The sequence below is a fragment of the Zalophus californianus genome, chromosome X, assembly GCF_009762305.2.
Source record: "Zalophus californianus isolate mZalCal1 chromosome X, mZalCal1.pri.v2, whole genome shotgun sequence".
Classification (NCBI taxonomy): Eukaryota; Metazoa; Chordata; class Mammalia; order Carnivora; family Otariidae; genus Zalophus; species Zalophus californianus.
In genome coordinates this window covers 122285236-122303737 of record NC_045612.1, presented here as the reverse complement: position 1 = coordinate 122303737, position 18502 = coordinate 122285236, and the positions used below count along the sequence as shown (strand labels likewise).

The 18502-nt window shown below is 44.3% G+C and overlaps 1 long non-coding RNA gene and 1 pseudogene across 1 annotated transcript; both read right to left on the bottom strand.

The window, feature by feature from the left end:
- Positions 1-1792: 1792 nt before the first annotated feature.
- Positions 1793-1883, bottom strand: LOC113931655 (annotated as a pseudogene).
- A 4545-nt stretch (positions 1884-6428) lies between these two features.
- On the bottom strand, positions 6429-14839 carry LOC113931223. The gene is made up of 3 exons (XR_003522707.2): positions 14445-14839; positions 7757-7842; positions 6429-7382 (listed from the first exon to the last, which is right to left on the bottom strand). It is a non-coding gene; the product is annotated as an uncharacterized LOC113931223 (long non-coding RNA).
- Positions 14840-18502: the final 3663 nt, after the last annotated feature.

Sequence of the window (18502 nt, the reverse complement as noted above, 5' to 3'; positions counted from 1 at the left end):
TCATTGCCTTTCCCATTTTAACCTACTGAGAAAAGCGCTCTCTCAGAACATCACACCACTGGCCCATATTAAGCATATTGATTTGAAAGAAATAACTAGAAGGTCACAGCAGTTGGGTGACAGTGAACAGTGGTGAGTGGGGGCTCTGCTGGTTAGCATCAGGGCTGGGTTTGTAGTCTTAGGTCTTATTCAACTCAAATCCCAGGGGTCATCAATAACAATGATGAGGATAAAATGGCCTCAAAGCATCGGGAGGGCAAAGGGGTAGGGCCTGTTGGATGAGTGGTTTCAAAGCCCCAGGAAAATGAACTGATAATCCCTAGGGGATTGCGCCCATGGAGGGCAATTCTGAGAGAGGTTTCCAGGCTTCCTTTCAGATAGGCTGCCGGGGGAGGAAGGAAAGAGGCTCGAGATGGAGGGAGGAGAGGTGGAGTAGGGGTGCTGGCGTAGAGGAAAATGCTCTTAGGTATTGGATCAGCATTCCACATGCATCATAAATAGACTTGTGTGTCTGTTCATGAGTGTCCTCCTGCTTGCACGGTCCTTCGAGTGCACTGTTGTTTGACCCTCAGCATATTTGCACGTTAGCTCCAATTTCACTTAAAATACAACCAAATGTGGGCTAAGAGGGTCTACACATCATCTCCTGTTAACTTCCAGAGACCAGCTCTTAGTCCAAGTTGCCATGAGAACCAAGGCCACGTGATCTCCAAGTCCTACTTACCGTCTCTGAAGATTAGGCCAAAGTCTTGTAATGAATCTTCAAATACTGATTTATATTCTTGTTCATCTTGTACAAACACACACACACACACACTATCCTCCTAGGCCCTTCCCTGACATTGTAGAGAAAGGAGCACCGTACTTGGAGTCAAATTATGTGGGGCCAACATACGACATTCTACTTCCTGGTCATGGAACATCCCTGAACCTCAGTATCTTCATCATTAAAATGGTGAAAATAACATCTATCAGGAAGCACTGTTATAAAAATCAAATGCAATTGGTGTGAAGGCTCTTAATAAAGTATTTAGTGAAATACAGATATAAATTTTTATTATTACTTCAGGAAGGAACTAGGCAGTTTTGGGGACCTACAACATTAAAAGTAATTAGTGTGGGGAGAGTCCCCAAGATGGTAAAGGGACAGGCACATGGGGAACAATAAGAAACCATAGAATTGTTTTAGATCCATAAAAAGCCACAGGGGTATCCCACAAGTTGCGGATAAGAAGATTGAGGCATTAAATTTTACCAGGCCCAACACACCATGGGTGACAACACTGATTTTAGAAGCCAGGTCCTCTGATTCCCAGTCGAATGCTTGCTCTGTGATAAGACAGAGTTTCAAAGGATTAACAAAAAGTGTCTTAAACTATCCTCTTAATATACCTACAGATGTTCATCTGTACCACATTGCTTTTTTAATTGATACGGTGCATGTCTCATACCTCCTCATCATTCACAACCTCACAGCCCCTTAGACTGCGAGTTCCTTAAGAAGTGTGTCCACTGTAATATGGTGTACACGTTAGCTTCAACACAGTTCCATGATTATAGCTGGAATTCAAATAAAATTCGCTCAATGAACTAATCTATTGGTTCCCATTTCTTAGGAATGCCTTCTGAGCATATAACCCTTTAGCTCTTGTCTTTTTTACAAAGCTTTACCTTAGAGTGAATGGTTATTTATTAAAGGGTTTGCTTATATGACCATCTGTAGATATATTAAGAGGATACCTGTTCTTTTGTCATCTCAGGGACTCTCTCCACACTACTTTTTTTTTTTTTTTTTAATATGGACCGCTTCACAAATTCGCATGTTATCCTTGCGCAGGGGCCATGCTAATCTCTTTTAGTATATGTGCTGCCAAAACGAGCCCCACACTACTTACTTTTAATGTTATAGGTCCCCTCATTTAATGAGACCTTGGAGGACCAGCAGGGCTTTCACCATGAGAGCTGGCAGGTGAGAGAGGCCCATCACATGCAGATGGAAGAGTTGCCTGGCTGGGGAGAGCAAGCAGAGCAGCTGGGTCTTTACTGGGGCATTCTGGGAGGTAAGGAAAATAAACACAGTAATTCAAAGCATATTCCATCAAGTAGTCTGGATGGGCGAACCACATTCAAGATACTTTCTATTATCACTATTTGTATTTGCTATTACACATTGAAAGTCTTTTAGAAAATGTATATTATGACTGTGATAGACTGCCACAAGTAGATAGATAGCCACAAATTTTGAGTGCCTGACATTTTTGTCCATCTTCCTTTTTCTGGTTCCTTTGAGAATCTTCTCCTCTCTTCCATATGGTCCCTCACAGGGGAGGAAGCATAAGCCAAGTTTGGCCAATCATGGTACATTACACTAGACATGGTGATTGGTTTCAAGATGAGCCTGGGGACCATACCAGACCAATCAGAGTCATTTTCAAGCAGAGATCTTCGGAAAGATCAACGTTTGCCCTTGAGTTTGCTAGAACAGAAGGATGTAAATCTTGACCGGCACTTAGAGGGTGACAGAGATTCTCTCCTGAGCAAACTGTAGTTAGGCTCCCCTGAGCCCTCTTCTCGACTAGGCCTCAACCTTGGCCTTCCATGTCCACCCTGTCCTTGCTGGGCCTGCACAGCCCAGGTTTAGCAAGAATCCGGCTAAGTCGGTTTATGGAGAATCCCTGCCCCCACCTGGTATCTGACCAAGTTCCTCATCCCCCATGTTGTTGTTTAAGTCCTTGGCCTGCCTTTAGCAAGAATCCCTCTACCCTTGATGTCTTCTCTGAGTAGTTTTCCCATCCACTGCCCCCCTCACCCTGCCCTTTGGCTATAAATCCCCACAGTCCTTGTATTTGGAATTGAGCCCAATCTCTGTCCCCGATTATGATAGTGTTGACTCCATTGCATTCTGACACTTTAACAAGTGTCAGAATAATTCTTTTTTTTTTTTTTAAGATTTTATTTATTTATTTGACACAGAGAGACAGAGAGAGCTTTCACAAGCAGGGGGAGCAGCAGACAGAGGCAGAGGGAGAAGCAGGCTTCCCGCTGAGCAGGGAGCCCGATGCGGGACTCGGTCCCAGGACCCTGGGATCATGACCTGAGCCGAAGGCAGACGCTTAACCGACTGAGCCACCCGGGTGTCCCCAGAATAATTCTTTAACAGAGGCTAACAGAACTCATCAGAGCTGAGAGATGGGGAGGCAAAGCACTGACCACTTTTGAGACCAAGTGCCTAAAGCCAGAAACATTCATGGACCTTCCAGTTATGTGAGCCAGTTACCTCCTTTTTCCTTAACTACGATGGTGTTGAGGTTCTCTCACTTGCCATGGAAAAGGCTCCAATAAATGCAGCAAGTCCTTATTGCTTTGAGGAAACCTGACATAGACTAACTGGGTACAGTGGTATTAAAGTTAAAAATCCAAGACAGCCCAGATTTTTCCCCTGCCTCCTCTCTCCCAATGGCAATGGGAATGAGAGTAGGTATTTCTTGTGGATATTTTATTCTTTCCAAAATTAACATTTGTAAAACATCTGTTGTAAGGCAAACACCACACTAGTTTTATATAAGCTATTTTATTTAATTCTACCTCTCAAAGAAGTCCTTGTTATACCTAATACTCAGATAAAGCGACAGAGGTCCAATGTGTTTTAACAAACCTTGGAATGTCTACCACCAAATCACATGTTCTTTCTCCCACACCTCTCGAGATGCACTTTGATAAGGACCTTCTTTTCTTGACAAAGAACGTTGTTTCTTTTTGGTTCTACTTTATAAAAATTGTGGTGAAAATGTACCAACCATTTTACATTGTTTGTTGGTTAGTTTCTTTACACTCAAGCAAATGTGCTAGAAAAGAATGACACAATCTTAAATTTACCATACTTAGTTTCTGTGCGTTCTTTATCTACAATATAATATTTACCTAATAGTGTGAAGGGAAGCCTCAGTGGACGTAGACACTAAACACTCCCTGGAAAACTCTATGAGGCCACTAGGGTTTTACCGCTTCAGTGTAGTGGTATAGAAGCAGCCCTGGGTTATAGACATTTGGGCATCCCAAGGACAGCACTTTACAGCTGTCCCATGAAAGCACTTTGAAATTTCTCTCTTTTTTTTAAGATTTTATTTATTTATTTGAGAGAGAGAGTGAGCAAGAGAGAGAGAGAGAGAAGGAGCAGGGGGGAGGGGCGGAGGGAGCGGGAAAATCAGACTCCACACTGGGCAGGGAGCCCAATATGGGGCTCGATCTTGGGACTCCGGGATCATGACATGAATGACAGCAGTTGCGTAATGGACCGAGCCACCCAGGTGTCGCACTTTGACTAACTTTCAAACTGGACAAACAAGGTTTCTGTTTCAGAGTTTTGGGTTTTTTGTTTTTGTTTTTGTTTTTAAACAAAAGTCTTTTTGATTCAGCTGGAAAGGAGACAGCAACCATTGTGATACCTTCATGAAACTCCTGGAATCCTCAAGCAGTAAGTTGTACAATAGGATAACAAAATTATGTTCCCAATCTTAAACCAGAAAGGAGTACTTTTAATCTAGCTGGGTTTCTAAAAAAAAAAAAAAAAAAAAAAAAGAATAATTCATTTTCCTTTGAGCCAACATGTCTTTAAAAATAGTTCTTTCATATTTTTCCTCTAGGAGAAAATAAGTTCGTATGTATTACCTCACAAGAAAGCTATATTCTTCTTGTTTTCATAAGTAATAGCTACATAAAAAGCATAATCTACCATTGTTGTTAGTGTTGCCAGATAGTCTGACTTGAGACTGTGAGTGAAACATTCTTCAGATGACAGCATAGCTTGTTAAACCTCGGAGGAGGTCTTCTAGTTTATTCCGGAAGGGCTGAACGCAGCATTTAGCACGGTGCCTCACATGTGTGACCCACTCAATAAATGAACAAGGGAGACTCCAGTAAATTGTGGATTCGGATAGAGAAAAAGCAACAGAGAGCTACATCAGAAAGACTTACATGATGACTGCAATCCCAAGGTATAATTTCAAGCACACAGTATCACAAGATCTGGCAACATTAACTCATCTGGGGCACTGAGTGGGTTGTTATTTACAACTGTTTCTGGTTTCTTGAAAAACAAAGCAAAACAAATCAAATCAAAACAATCCTCACCCATAGCAGGCTTTTGCAATCATAAATATTTTCCAATAATGTGGTGTTGAAGTTGTGAATTAGAAATGTAATATTCAAAGCGGTTTACATTGCTCTCTTTCCTTCCCTTTCCCCTCTACCCCATTCCATCCTTTGCAAAATCAAAAAGTATATAAGTACATTTCAAGCATGTTTCAGTGTGCATCGATCCTGGGGATAAACCAAGGGTCCATTAATCACTCCAATATGCAGTTCTAACATGAAACAAGAACCAAATCCCCCTCCCTTTTTTTAAAAAAACAGACTTACTTAAATTTTTAGAGCAGTTTTAGGTTCACAGAGAAATTGGGTGGAAAGTACAGAGAGTTCCCATATCTCCCTGCTTCCACACCTGCACGGCCTCCCCTGTTATCAACAACCCCCCGCCCCCGACCCAGAGTGGGACATTTGTTACAATTGATGAATCTACACTGACACATCATTATCACCCAGAGTCCATAGTTTACATTAGGGTTCAAGCTTGGTGTTGTACATGCTATGATTTTGACAAATATATAATGACATGTATCCAACTTTATAATAACATACAGACTAGTTTCACTGCCCTAAAGATCTCCTGTGCTCCAACTATTATCCCCCCCTCTCCCACTAGCCTCCAGAAACCACTGATCTTTTTACTGTCTTCCCAGTTTTGTGGGATGTCTTATAGTTAGAGAAAATTCCTTTTCAAAGTACATCAGAAGTGTCAATAATAAATACAATTGTTTTACAAGTACACTTAAAACCAAAATTCATTTCTACTTCTCTGCTTGCTAAAAGTTACAATCATATTGGAGGGGTTAGCCACGTTTTGGGGGAGGGGTATTAAGTCTTAAACCCTCATTTTTGCTTCCAAAATCGAGACCAAATTCATTTAGAAATGAATGCCTAGATTAAGCACGTAAGATTTTTTAATAAGGGAAAAATCAATTAATGTGATTAAATAAGAGGTTGAAGGAGAAGTATTATATAATCACATCAATAGATGCATAAAAAGCCTTTTTAATAAAATTCAGTATTCATAGTAAAAAATCTTGGTAAACAAGGATTAGAACAAAATTTCCTTAGTGTTTTGTAAAGAATATTTATAGAGATTATAGTAAATTTCACACATGATGATATGTTAAATGTATTCCTTTTAAAATCACGTGTAAGAAACTTTCTTGCTGGGGCGCCTGGGTGGCTCAGTCCGTTAAGCGTCTGCCTTCGGCTCAGGTCGTGATCCCAGGGTCCTGGGATGGAGCTCTGCATCAGGCTCTGTGCTCGGCGGGGAGCCTGCTTCTCCCTCTCCCACTGCCTGCCTGTCTGCCTACTTGTGCTCTCTCTCTCCCTCTGTCAAATAAATAAATAAAATATTTTTTTTTTTAAAAAAGAGAGAGTTTCTTGCTGTCAGTAGTTCTATTCATTGTGTACTAGAGATACTAGCCAGCAAAATTATCATAGGAATTGAAAGGGAAGAAAAGAGAACTCTTATTATTCACATATAATATGGTTATCTATGTAGAAAACTCCAGATCATTATGGATAAATGTTTGGAATTGCTGAATATAAAATAAACACACAGAGGCATCCAGCTGGCTCACTTGATGGAGCATGTGCCTCTCGATCTTGGGGCTGTGAGTTTGAGACCCCCGTTGAGTTGTACAGATCACTTAAAAAAAATTAAAAGAAATAAACACACAAAATCAACTGTCTCATTTCGCTAGTCACAAACAGAAAAGGAAAGAAAGGAAAATAGTACAACAGCATTGAAAACTTAAAGTATTGAGGAATAATTTCCACTGAGTTTTCTGGAAATAATTACAAAGATTTGTTGAATGTCATTGAAGATTACTAAAATGGAGAGTCATACCATAATCATAGAAATGAACACATGTATCAGTTATCTCTTGCTGCACAACCAATTACCCCACACTTCGTGGTGCCAAATGACAAAGGTTTGTATCTCACAGTTCCTGTAGGTCAGGTCTGCAGGCGCAGCTTAGCTGGGTGGTTCTGGCTTGAAGTCTTCGTGAGGTTGCAGTCAAGAAGTCAGCTGGGGATGCAGTGATCTGAGAGCTTGACTGGGGCTGGGAGACCCTCTTCCAAGCTCACTCACATGGCTGTTGGCTGAGGGCCTCACTTCCTCACCACATGGGTCTTTCCACATGGCAACCCGGTGGCTGGCCTCCCCCAGAGTGAGAGGTTGAAAAGAGAGAGTCTCTGAAGTCATGCACTGTCACTTCTGCTTTTTTCTATTTATTGGAAACAAGTCACTAAGTCAAGCCCACACTCAAGAGGAGGAGAATTCATTTCTATCTTTTGAAGGGAATGCCAAAGAGTTTTTGGACATATTTTAAACCACAATGTTCAATATTATAAAGATATCAGTTGTCTACCATTTGACCAATAGGTTTAATGGGTCCTTTTGCCTTGTTCCTGTTTATATTTTTTCTTAACAATTAGGTTTATAAGAATTTTTTAATTAAAGTATAGTTGACACACAATGTTACACTACATAAGAATCATAAAAATTTTAATATTTAGCAAAACTAAATAACATTTATACAAATACAGGTGATTAAAAACTATAAGCAAGAAATGATACAAAACTCAGGATAAGATTTACCTCTAGAGCAGTGGTTCTCAACCAGGGGCAATTTCGGCTCCCAGGGGGCACTTGGCAATATCTGGAGACGTTTTTGGTTTTCGTGTCTGGGGAGGTGGGTAGAAGCCAGGGACGTTAATGAACATTCTACAATGCACAGGACAGGCTCCTAGAGGAAAGAATTATCTGGTTCTAAGTATCAGTGTAGCGCTAAGATTGAGAAACCTCAGGAAAGGGAGTGGGTTTGGGATGGGACACGTAGGGGACAAAGTCATGGTAATGTTCATTTCCTGGAATTCTTTCCGTAATGCAAACGCAGGAATACATCTTATAATGATTTGAGAGACATACATAGCATTAATGTTCTTTTGAGTTTTCTCAGTAATTAATAAACACAATAAAAAAGAACAATCGTTGAATCAACAGACCTTTGGACTCGTTGGGCCCGGATGGCTGGGACTGAACTTCCTGTTTTGAACCATCGGGTAAATGGCGACACCATATAATGCTACATGTTTTCTTTTTCCTAAGATAAAAGCCTGCCCAGAGCATCTCCCTAGACCCTTGGCATTTTATCGAGAAGGAAAACAGCTCCTCAACATTAATTATATTGTGAAGACGACCTTAAATGCAGACTGCATTGACGAACCCTGACAAATCCCTTCACTTGGTGATTTGTAAGTCACTGTCCTTTCAAATCCCCGTGGCCATAAGTCATTGCTCCACCTCCTCGTAGGGAGGGTCAAAAAAGTCAATCCGGCAGTAAGGCAGAGACCTTTAAGCGCTGGAAACATCAAGTGGGCAGAGGCCTCCGAGATGTCACAGTGAAGGCGCCCCATTAGCTGACTTGGGTACCCTCCCAGAGCTCACTGGCAGAGTGAGTCAGCGTCAACCAGGGGACCCTGGGCAGGTGAAAGCTATTCACCAGGAGCCCAAAGCCCAGACCGATCAGAGTCTCAAGGCGGAGGGCCTAGGGCATCTCTAGCCTCATTCTGAACTCCCACATAAGTTCGTGGTTACCCTCGGCTTTAAATGAATGAAAATCAAGTCTTCCGTGATTAAAAACAAATGCTATATTTGGGACCATGGTTGCAGAGAGCCGAAGCCTGCTATGTGTATCTTATACCAGAATGAACTGGAGGAGACAGAATAAGAGATGGAATTTAAGGAAACATGTGATGTTTTTTACTTTTAGATTATGCTCTGATTTTCCCCTTAACATGTAGTTGAATTTCACACATGATAACAATATTTTTCCTTGCAGCAGAATGAGCCTCTTATGAAAGGGGGTTTGCACCTTATTTTGTCTTCCCTATGTCTAAAAATTATACATAAAAACCCCAAATATGAGCAATTCACCTAAACTCTGCCAACCCTTTGTGTTTTTAAATAGCCAACCAGGAGGCAGTGGGACTACTCGAATCTTAAAATTGTGTAATGACCCCCATTACGGAAATTTGAAATGCTGTCCAATCTGAGAGGGCCCTCTTTTTTTTTTTTTTTTTTTTTATGGCCCAACGCTAGCTTTGGGCACAGAAGGATGACATGTTGTGAGTCCAGAGGTTGAGCCAAAACCACCTCAACAAAAGACGGACTTTGCTCAGCATGTCTCCCACTTTAAACCTCTGCCGTTCTCAGCAGCTGTAGCCTGCATCTTAACATGATTCTTCTCCAGGATTTCAGCAGAGTTTTGGAAAGCCAAATATATAAAAGGTTTATAAATATTTTATAAATATATAAAAGATTAAAAAGAGGGAAGGATTTCTTTCGGAGGCAGCCATAAAGCTTGGGAAAGTTCTTGGGTTGTAGAATGATGGAGATTCAAGAGGTCTCCACCCTGGATCTGAAGGATAGGAAGGTGACGGAAGGAAACGCTGGCGTCGGGAGGACTCTGTCTCACCAGCTATCTCCCTGCGTGCTCCCGGACCTTTCTCGGCCTCTCTCTCCCTCCGGTCCCCTAGTTTGCGAGACGAGACCTTCAGCCCCGGGAATCTCTGGGATACCTTCCGTGGCCAGCCCTCTACGATTCTAACAGCTAAGGACGTTTCATCTGCCGGAATATTCTCTCTCCCACTTCTCCTGTATCGTAAGGTCCCCGTGAAACTGTACACATCGTATCTACCAAGTCACTGCCTCGAAAGGGGGCCGAGCTAGGGGGCCAGCGTGCGTGAGATGCTGCAATGAGCCGGGGCACATCTCGGCGCGGGGCCGCTGCACTCCGAGACCAGGAGGGGTGATGCAGATGCAGGAGGGGGGCCGGTTCGTCCCTCCTTCAGGTTTAAGGGCGGGTCGGTGCACACGGGAGATGAGCAGGACGGTGTCTCCCGGGCCTCTTGCGGGAGAGACGAGAGCCAGCGTGCCCCTGTGCTGGCACGGGACGGACACCCGCTCCGCGCGGGTTTGCGGTTCGCGTCAAGCAGGCACAGCTCAACTGCATCCTTGCTCACGATGGGCTGCAGGGCAGGCTGCCCCCAAATATGCCACTTTGACCTATTGATTGTTTTGAATTTAGTTACACGAGAAACAGCGGGCGCAAGGACTCTCTGACCTCCTCTGTGCCCTGGAAGCAGGACCTAAGTGTCCCCCGGGAAGGTGCCCGCCCTGTCCCGGGAGGAAGGGAGACAGCCTTCTTGCCAGAGGTGGGGAAGTCAAGGCCGAGAAGGCCGTGTAAGCAAACGGGCTGCTTCTTCGCTACTTCGCTACCCCAAGCCCCAACTTTTGTCAATTCTTCACAGACTTATGGTTTCTTTGTCTGAAAGGCGTAAAAGCTGCCAGCTTTGCTACTTCTTGGAGTCTCCTATTTCTACGGGCTCCCATACGCACACAGTTACATTTGTTTTTCTCCTGTTAATCTGTCTTCTGTCGATTTCATTATTAGACTGGCCAAAGAACCCAGAAGGGAAGAGGGGAAAACTTTCCTGCCTCTACACTCAATTGTATTAGTTATCTACTGCCACGCAAAAATATCGCCACGGGCTCAGTAGCCTAAAGCAGCGCACATTTACTACCTCGTGGCTCAGCTTAGCGGGGGCCTCTGCAAGGCTGCTGTGGGGCGTTGGCCACGGTGGCCGTCTTAGCTGAGGCTCTGGGTCCCCTTCCCAGCTCCTGCATTGGGTTCCTGGCAGGTGTCAGACCGAGGCTGCATTTTCTCCCCGGGCAGTTGGAGGCGGGGATCGTGGGGGTCACCCTAGAGGGTGTCTGCCACACCAGCCACCCCTAGGTTGCTCTAATTAATTAATTAGTTCACTTGACTGGGCATTAACCATAGCTTGACCCTGTGCTGGGTATTGGCGCATGCACAAAACAAAACAACAACAACAACAAAGCCACGGTCTCTACCTACATGAGTGGGGTGCTGGCTTCCTCCCCCAGTTCGGTCCTGCTCTCCTGTGCGTGGCTCTTCATCCTGGCACAGGGAGCTGGGCCTAAGCCTGGGTTCGGGGCTTCCTTCCGCCTGGGGCTTCTGGGCTGTCTGGGGGTGTCCTGGCCTCAGAGTGTGGTCGCCCGGTGACCTCCCAAGCTTGCAGTTCCTCCTGTTTGCCACTGTGGCTGGCCGGCTTCTGCTCAGTGCTGACTTCCATCCCGGCAGCCAGAGAGCCCTCCCCAACATCTGCCCAGCTGCTTTCTCGTCACTCCCCCAGAACCTCTGCTGGGGGGGGGTGGTCAGGGTGGGGGCCTGGGGACACCGGAGTGGCTTTTGAGATTTCTCTAGACTCAGTCCACCCTCGTGAGTCACCCCTGTCTTGGGTTAGGATCCCCACAGGTGGAGCCAGAGATGAGGATTCATCTGGGGGTGACTTTGTGGAAAAGCTCACCATAGGGCAGAGGGGACGTGGGCCTGGGCTAGGGGGACCAGTGAGGGAGTCGTATTCCGACAGGCTTCCTGGAGCGAAGCTCTGAGCCAGCTCTGGAGCCTTTATACCTCAGAGGAGTTACAATCAGGGGAAGGGACCCAGGGCGTTCTCTTCCTCTACCCGTGAGTCACTGGGGAAGGGCTGCCCCAAGGTGATGTGGGTTCTCCCGCACTCCCCTCTTTCCTTTCTCCGGGCTGAGCAGCCTCCAGTGGTCTTAGAGCTACTTTTCGACAAAGAGAGGTGTGCTGCTTGTGAGTAAAAAGACTTGGAGAGCTGGTGCATACAGAGCTTGCCGAGAAGTCCCAGGAGATTCCGGCAGAGCGCTGATAGCATCACCCTGATAAGATCTCGAATTTCAATATTTCAGTGGGCCTTCTGTTTTCTGCCTGAACTCTGACCGATGCCTGCCTACAAATCAATTGCCCAATTTTGCTTGTCCCTCCAAAAATGTCTTTAAATTTCCCCTATGTATGAGTTCTCGCTTATTCTTTAGACCAACCTCAGCCCTGTTGACATTTGGGGCCAGATAATTCTTCATGGTGGGAGCTGTTCTGTGCATTTGTGATATTGCAATTTATAAGAAATGAATATATTTGGTCATTCAGGTGACCAAAATGTGTTTCTCACGTATTTGGTCTTCATCCATGGTTCCTGTTCCCCAAACCCTTGGCGTTTCCTGAGCCGTAAGAGCAAAGGGACCATCTTTTGTTGTATTTGCTCTCTTGTCTTCAGTTCCCCAAATCCCTCCCGGGCCACAGAGGTGTAATGAGTGTCTTGCTATTCATAACAGGCCCCTTTCCACCACGACTGTGTTTATGTTAGCGAGCTGACTTTTGGAAAGCCCCTAAGGATAAGGGTTTCTTGTCGCGGGGAGCCGACCAACGTGATTAGAGGACCTTTCGGTCCCACCCCCTGACTTCCGGGGCGGGGAGAGGGGCTGCAGGTTCACCACCGGCCAATGATTTCAACAGTCGCACCTGTGTGATGAAACCTCCACAAAAACCCAAAAGGAGGGGGTTCAGAGAGCTTCCAGATCGGGGAACCAGAACACTCTCATGTGCCCCTGGGCCTGACCCCAAAGCTCCACAAGGAAAGAAGCTCCTCTGCTCAGGACCTCACCCTATGTAACTCTTAATATGGCTATTGACTCGTGTCCTTTAAAATCCTTTGTAATAAATCGGTAATCTAGCGAGTGAATGGGTTTCCTGAGTTCTGTGAGCCATTCTGGCAAATAAATGGAATCCAAGGAAGGGGGCATGGAAACCTCTGATTTATAGCCAGTTGGTCAGAAGTATGGGTAAACACCTGGGTGTGTGAGTGGCATCTGAAATGGAGGGCCGTCTCGTGGGACTGGGCCCCTTGCCTGTGGATCTGATGCTGTCTCCGGGTAGGTAGGGTCAGAACTGCGTTGAATTCTCAGACACTGAGAATTGCTTGTTGCTGTGGGGAAGCCTACACACACACACACAGGAATTGGACTCGGGCCCAGGAACCCCAAAGGGAGGGATGAAGAGGTGGAGCACAGAGGATTTTTAGGGCAGTAAAAATACTCTCTAGGATACTATAATCATGGATACATGTCATTATACATGTGTCCAAACCCCTGGAATGTACCACCCCCAGAGTGAACCCTAAGGTTCGCCCTGGAAGCCTAGCCGAACCTGGGCTCCGTGTCTCTTGCATGGCTCTGTAAGCGATCGGGTGGGAGGCAGGACTTCAGGTTTCCCCACCTCCACTATTGAACTGGAAACTTCCTGGGGGTACACCTTGTCTGTCTCAACCAGTGCCCATAACGGCTTTCAAAAAAGGTAAAAAAATAATAATAATAATGATAAGGGAAAGTGCTCCCATTAAGAACAGTTTTAATCCGAATCATCTGTTCAGTCATGTTATACAACTAGATAACTTGGATGTCTGCTGGTGAGCAGCGACTTCTTTTTTTTTAAAGATTGTATTTATTTATTTGAGAGAGAGAGAGGGAGCACGAGCGGGAGGAGGGGCAGAGGCAGAAGCATACTCCCCGCTGAGCAGGGAGCCCGATGCGGGGCTCGATCCCAGGACCCTGAGATCATGACCCGAGCCAAAGGCAGATGCTTAACCGACTGAGCCACCCAGGCGTCCCAAGAAACAGCTTCTGAAACAGAAAGACAAGGCTCTACACCCCTCAAGTCTCCACCAGTTACTAAAAGCAAGGACAGTCCACCACCTGCCTCAAGGGACAGCAAATGGTGGACACCTGGAAGGGGGGCACCCAGCTGCCTCTATGCTGACAACTAGAAGGAGCAGCTATTTAAAGATAACGCAGAGTGGGGCCTTCTTAACTGCAGTCTATAATTATGAGGTTTTTTACTGTGGTCTCTGCCTCTTCCCACAATGTACATCTCCCGCAGAGAGAGGAAAGAGACGTGGCAACATTTCACCCTCCCTGGCGACACATAAGATTGGCCACTCCGACAAGACCAAAGTTGAGATCCACGCTTTTATTTGGCCAAGTAGTGTAGAATGTGAATTTTTATGTGTATTATAATCTTCCAAATCTTATATATTCTTTTGACAGTAGAGATGTGTTGTAGATCAGCATCTAAACTCTGCGGCTTTATAAATCACAGAATTACTTAATGAATTTCCATAATAATTTCCACTTCCAAAAACAGTGCTTCCTGCGACTAGAAGTGGATGAAATGATTGCTTCTTTTTTTCTTCCTCTCTCCTTCCTTCTCCTCTCCCCCGTTTGACATTCTTATCTTCTTATTTGACAAGACTGATTTTGTTTCTCTGAACTGGATGTTTATATTTTTGCCCACAGAATGCTAAGATCACAGATTTCAACCAACTAAGACAAAATGCCAACTTACCTGTTTGATGAAGGTAGGGTGGTGGGAGGGGAAGCCGCCATCAGTCAAACACCCGCGTGTAGTTTCAGCCCAAACTAATCCACCTCCCAAATGCATCCAGGAAGTAGTGATTGGTTCTCATAGCTCTAAGCGTTAGCAGGAATGGTCCTGGAGATTCCTTTAGGTAACTTTTCTAGTGTCTTCTTGTAATGCATCCAAGGATTTCAAAATGACTATAAAAAACACGAAGGCATAAAAGAAAGACACCAAACAATTTTGGAGCCCAGTGTAATCCACTCAAAAACAGGACTAGCCAAAGCCCATGCAGGCGGCTCGGAGAGGGGGCTGTGTTTGCCTTGCGTGGAGGGAGGGCACAGACCCGGGAGTTGGGGTGGGGGGAATGGGCAGGGCTCTGCCTCCGGGTGCTCACAGCCCTTGCTCTTCTGTGTCCAGCTCCCCGAGGGCGCACAGATCTGGGTTTTCTCTCCCTGTGTTTCACGTGTTTTGCTTCCTGTTTTTACACACTTCAGTAGTCACCTGTGAAGAAGGGTGGTCAGGGGACTCCATTTACATAGTTTCAAATCATTCCCAGTAAGGGCCTCCTCTGTCTCTATCCAGGGTAAAGCGGTTGCTGAATTTTTCACTTTTCAAACATGCTGCCGTGGATTACAAACAGCTTATATCACCTCAGTTTCTTTTGCTAGAAAATAATCTTTTTAAAAAATAAATGATGTTAAAAAATGTTTTTAGAATTTCTGACTAAGAGCAGTTTCCAAAGTGTTTCACTTGGCATTGAATTATATGGGGGTGCATCTTTTTTTCGTTCCTGCAGAAACTCTTCGAAAATTTTTATTTGTAAAATTATTGGAAAGACTTTGTTGAGGTTCTGATATAAGGCAGGCATTGCATCCATCAGCAGTGGGGTTCCAAGAGAGGAGTCCAACACTGTCCCTGTCTTCTAGTGCTTTCTTATCCATTAGGGGAGTCAGAAATATAAATGCCCTTTAGCACCATAGGGAACTCGAGTGCAGGGACTAGGGCTTTAGAGCTCAAGCAACGTCTCTTAAATATCCTTACAAATGTCCTTACATGTCCTTACAAATCAGGCTTGAGTGGACAAAAAATTGTCAAACATAAAGATACCACCAAAATAACAGTCTAAAGTTTGGAGAACGGGCCCCAAGGAAGCACAAAGGAGACAAAAACAAAAACAAAAACAAAAACAAAAACAAAACAGTAGGAAGAAGGGAAGATGTTGAAAACTCAGGCATTTACTTCCTTGAGGCAGAGAGTCGGACCTAATGGCTGTTCTATCAGAAAGTTCCATTGGCATATCCACCATCACATCCCTAGTCTGAATTATGGTCCTGACCATGTTCGCTCCTCCAGAGAAAGGCCAATTTTTCATTTGGGATAAATTAGCCTCAAGTGTGAATTGATTAGCCCACTACGGTCTATAAGGCAGCCACTGGATTCGCAGAGCCTCGGTCAAGTAATGTGCTGGTGCAAATAAATAAGGATTTGTTTCCACACCCCCTATCAGCCCGACTCGGTGGGGATCCCAACACTGAGTTAATTACCCCACTCATAAAACTAAGTGTCCATGTGTCCCCTGCGCTGCCTTGGTCGTATCTCCATTGCCTTTCATCGCTCGATGAAATTACTACAGTATTCGTGGCCGGTGGGTGGAAAGTCACAATGTTTGCAATTCTTATTTCCAGAACATTGTCATCCCCCCAACTTTGATAAAGCCCAACATGCGTATTCTTTTTTAGCACATTTTCTCGGATTCGCTTGAAAACCAGGCAGAGCAGTGAGGTTAAAGACTCAAATCCCCAACGTTGCAAGCAAATAGAAACCATTTCCTTAATAGAAAAAGTTCAAGAAAAGTGAATCCCTTTTCTTCATTTTTTTTTTTTTCTTGGAGGCTGCACCTTTATAAATGGCTTGGCCAGATGCCCTTTAAATTAATAGCATACCGAGAGAAGTCTCTTCTGTGGAAGAAAATTTCATCACCGTCAAATGTGACTTAGAGTTCCCATTTTTTTCTGAAGTATGCATAATTGAATTTCCAAAGAGTCGGTTTTGGAGGTGCAGGGTGGGGTGAGATGGGGGTGCCCTTAACGTGGACTGGGGCCCGGGGCTGCTGAGGAGGGGCCCTCCTCACCTTCAGCCCGCACGGGGTGGGGGGGGGGGTGGATCTGCCGCCCCATCACACTTGTTGAGGCCTCCAGTCAATTCTGGATGGACGGTTCTTACTTCATGTTTAAGCTGCTTTAGTCTCATTTCTAGGCGCCCAATTGTTCTTGTCTCTTCCAGGCAATCTTTGAGGTAAGCACCTGGTGTTTTATTTGAAGAGCTAGAACCTGAGCCCTCTTAGTCTCTGCGTTTGGGCTTTGCAGCTGGGAAGCATGTTTGCTCACGTTGCGTTTTTACCATCCAGGAAATCCTCCGGGGAATTCGGGGGACATGTGGTACCTTTGAAGTACCACAAGCAATTTTCTCTTTCCTACTTTCCTCCGTGTTTTGTTACATTATTTTAATTGATGTATTTTGTCTGATGTATTATATTAGGAGCGCTTGAAGGATGATGTGTTTAGCATACAATGTCTCTTATGATTCCATTTCTTTGCAGAAGCACAACGTCTCAGTTTTGACTCTGCTTGCTACCCCCGGCGCTGGGTTACAAGACACAAAACAACGCTTTGCGTGTCGTGCAGGAAAAATCACTCAGACACCCCATCTCTCACGTTCCTGCCCCAGAGCTGGAAATTCATCACTCAAATTTGTTTCAAGTTTAAAAACTCTCATATTTATGGCCCATATTTCCTCCCTTTATGAGTCCTGCATGTCTAGTTAAGCCTTTGATGATAGAAATTTCTATATACATTAGTATACAAATGTAACATGTGGGTAGAAACAGAACTCTTACTATTTAATGAGGGAAAGGCACCCCAGCTCTGATCAAATGGACCTGATTAGCATGTGAGTTAAGTCCAAGAAAGGTAAAGACAAATACCAATCCAGCTAATCTGCGTCTTTACATTGGCTTAAATTCCATTTAATCGTAATTCCTTGAAGAAATGTCCAGAAATAACTGTAGGATTCTCTCTGCCTTGTGACTTGCTCCAGAGAAGAAAGATGAGAACGGCCCCATTTGCCACTAATATTTAAGTCCCGCCAATTCACAGAGTCCTTGGAAGGAGTCTTGAGAATACAAACACACATTTATTTAAAGCCATCAGATTTTGATCTGAGAGAACAGCAAATACTATTGTAGAAATAATGTGTACAAGTGTAAATAAAACCGTCCTGGCCATTTGGCATTTCTTTTGGAATTTCTGAGAGTTGCTTTTTTTTTTTTTTTGCACGTGATACATGGCCGCCCCACCCTTTTCCCACTTCCCTTTTCCTTTAATATTTAAATTATGTTTAAATGAATCTAGAAACACGCATCCTCCATAAAAGCTTCAAATAATGAATTTATGATGGTCTTCTCTCTGCTTAAGTGATCAGGGAATCTCTGACCTTTGAAAAGGTGGAATGGTTTTTGCTGTGTTAAGCGAAGTGCAAGCAAGAGGCCCAATCAGCCAATTTATGTTTGATTTTATCTCAAGCATGTCAGAGTTATTCATCCAATCCAGATTAGGGTGAAAGAGTGGCAGAGAATTGTTGAAATTGGAACAAATAAGAGTTGTTTTCAGGCTGAAAGGTTCACAAAGTCCATAAAGAATTCTTATGTATATTTTCTCACAATGAATGGGATTCACAATTTGTGCAATAGGTTGCCATGAAGTGTAGTTTGGACCGCACAGCATAGAAGGTTCTGGAATTCATGAGCTGTGACGGCAAGTGGGTAGTTTTATGTTTACCAGGCTGAAAAATGGCCAATTCCCAGCTTGTGTTCTGACAATAGGTGTGTCTGACTCCATCTTTTAGGGTTTTAAATCTACACATTTAAGGGAAATACTAGTCCTGTGAGAAAATATAAAAGTTCTGATTTACCAAAGTTTGATTTGCCATAGAAATCCTCTGCTGTATTATTTGCTGTAAAACCTAAGTCCTCTTAGGACCCAATG